The sequence below is a fragment of the Phyllostomus hastatus genome, unplaced genomic scaffold (genome assembly GCF_019186645.2).
Source record: "Phyllostomus hastatus isolate PE091 unplaced genomic scaffold, TTU_PhHast_1.1 phas_scaffold_78, whole genome shotgun sequence".
In the NCBI taxonomy this organism is placed as follows: domain Eukaryota; kingdom Metazoa; phylum Chordata; class Mammalia; order Chiroptera; family Phyllostomidae; genus Phyllostomus; species Phyllostomus hastatus.
Window position 1 is genome coordinate 112,779,340 of NW_025334041.1, and position 2,955 is coordinate 112,782,294.

Sequence of the window (2,955 nt, forward strand, 5' to 3'; positions counted from 1 at the left end):
GAAGGACCAATCAGAATGCACAGTTATGACCAGTTAGAACTTTGCGATTTGGACCAATCAGAATTGTGTGATTAGGGGTTCTTATTTACATAAAAACGGACCAATCAGGAACCAGGGCGCGGACTTTATAAAAAAAAAGCTGCCTCCCCTTTATCTCAGTGGAGCGCACTTCCCGAGTTCACTAGAGGCTGTGTTCTCCGGCTCACAAACTTCCCGAGTCAAGTCTCTTCTTTTTCCGGGCCTTAGATTGGGGACTATTGTTGACAAGCCGTTTCCCCACAGCAGCCACCGCATTATGCTCTGTGGGAGGAAGCAGATACCAAAAAGGTTTTTACCTTGGAGCCTGGAGTTGGAGACTGCACCTGACAGACCTGAAGTGGCTTTTACTCAAGGTGATTATCCGTAATATTCCAGAGCAACTTGTATCTACAATACTTAGTTGTTGTGAATGTTCAGAGTCCCTTGAAAGCAAAAACAATCCATTAACCAAATACCTTCTCTTTCAAATAGAAAGGTTGGGGGGAGTTCCATATGGGAACTCCTTCCCTTTCACCCCTGAGAAATCCAAAAGGCAACCAAGCACCTCACAGTAACTTCCCAAGATCTTGGATTCCACACTGCAGAGTAGAAACCAGAGAGAAGAAGATGGGCCCCCAAAAGCGTGGCACTGAAAATGTGGGGTCTGGAGGAAGGAAGAGGGAAGTAGTGGGTGACTCACAGATGAAAAGAGGAGAAAACCAGCAAGGAGGCTGTTGTGTACTCAACGGGGCACTGAAGCTTTAGTCAGCAGACCCAGGTCACAGCCCACCTGCAGTGTGACCTTGGCCAACAGTGTGACCTTGGCCAACTCCTTCACCTCTCTGAGTCTCACTGCCCTCATTTGGAAAGCGGAATACTAATTGAGGACGTAATGAACTGTGCAAATGTGTTCACCCCACAGCCCACTCCCAATTATGATCGTCATTCAAGACCAATCTCTCTCAAATGAAGTGTGGAAGAATGGTTTTCAAGGACACATTTATTTCCCAGTATAAATTTCATGTGTCTTCAATGACACGGTGAAGGTAAAGCCGCAGCACAGTTCATGGCACATTGGGACTTCATAACTGATGTCTACGATTGGTTTTACTCTTGTCCCCAGAATGTCTCTAGGCCTCCCCAGCCTGAGGGCGCAAGCAAAGTCATATGAACAAGAATTAGTTACACAGTGGTATTGGCTTGTCCACATTGGCATAGTGCAGGACCAAGTATTTTGGGGTGGAGGTCTCTGAGGGATGTCCCAGATCTGCCCATGAACAAGCCTGCAGTCCTGCAAGGAAAGACTTGGTTGCCCAGGTGGACAACTCCCCCACCCCCCTGCCTCCACACCCCGAGGCTGCCGTGGCTCCACCGGTATTTTGTTTCCAGAGACCTTTGCTCACTGTCCAGGATTAGAACTACTCCAGCATGAAAGGGTTGATTTTTCTACTTCAGGAGAATGCCCCCTCTGTGGGTGTTCCAGGCCTTTCATTTAGGTCATAGGAGCTGGAAAGATCCCCTCAGTTTCCACACTGCAGTTGTGCCCCAATTCAAAGACAGTATTCTCTTAGGAGAAAACCAAATTACACTGCTACTTTGCCCTTCAGAAAACTTCATCTGCTCATTTATTTTGCTTGGTGTGTATCTTAGGCAGTCATTACCACAGTGGTTTGTATGCTTCGACTTGTCCCCGTTCCCTCTTGGGCTTTAAAATGCCACGCAACTTCCCTCTGGAGATTGGAAAGAAATTCCCTTTCACTACGATTGCAGGGAGAACTTGTAGAGAATTAAGATAACTGAAAAAAATCAATATCATAATATCAAGATGCAGGTTTACTGATGCCTTGAGTGTCGGACCAACAATAATTAAATGATTTTGGGTCTTCTTTTGGTGTTTACCTAGTTTCCATGACTCCCAGCCCCCCCCCCCCCACCCCCGGTTTCTGTGCCCTGGGCAGTCATGTAAAGGCTCTTTGTTGAGAACCCAGATTCCAATTTGCCATTAACCTGAATACACCCTGCTCACCTCAATGAAGTGTGAAACTAGAGGAATCACAGAAAGGAGCTATTCAGCTGGAATTGTGTTTTTTATAAGAAAGCCCCAGCTGCCAAGCCGAGTATAGCATTTGCTTACTTGGGCAGCTTGTTTGCTGCAGGCCCAGTTTGTGTAAGAGGGATGGCAGGAATAAAGTTAAGCTCAGTATTTTTCAATTTTTCAAACAGGATATTTAAAAGAAAAGAAAAGAAAGAAAGGAAGAAAGGAAGGAAGGAAGGAAGGAAGAAAGGAAGGAAGGAAGGAAAGAAAAGAAAAAGTTTGCATTGAAATTGTGGTATTTCTACCTTATTTGTTTTCTATGTGGGTGGTTATCAAAATAGTTCATTTAGACTTTCATACTGAAAACAAAAGTGGATCCCAGAATTAGCACCTAAGCCTCCCTGACAGGCTTCACAGTTTTCAATGGCTAATGGCCTATAAACAAGTAACATCTTGTAGCCATTGAAGCCAAGAGAACTGAAAGGGAGTCTGAGAGACAGTCATTGGTTTTCTTGGGTAAAGCTTCTAAGCAAAACAGAGAAAGGCTATTATTTAAAGCCTGCATTTGGTTTTCCATACTCCGGTGCTTGTGGGTGTGCATCTGTCAGCATTCAAGACAACTTGATGCTTCAAGAAATTTCAAAAAGTTACTAATTGCAAGGTGGTCATATAAAATGATGTGGTTTTTTGGTGTGGAAAGAGGCTGCACTGTGGGGTCAGTCCTTACTGGGTGGGGTCTCACTCTTCCCTCTGCAGGGGTCCTCAACAATTTCCTGGTGAAGATCATTGTGGAGAGTAGCAGGACAGGGTTAGCTGATTCTCTTGTGTCTCTGACCTTGGAGTTCAAGAGTTACTCCTGTTGCCACCCAACAATTTCCCCTTTACTTGAGCTACTGTGGATT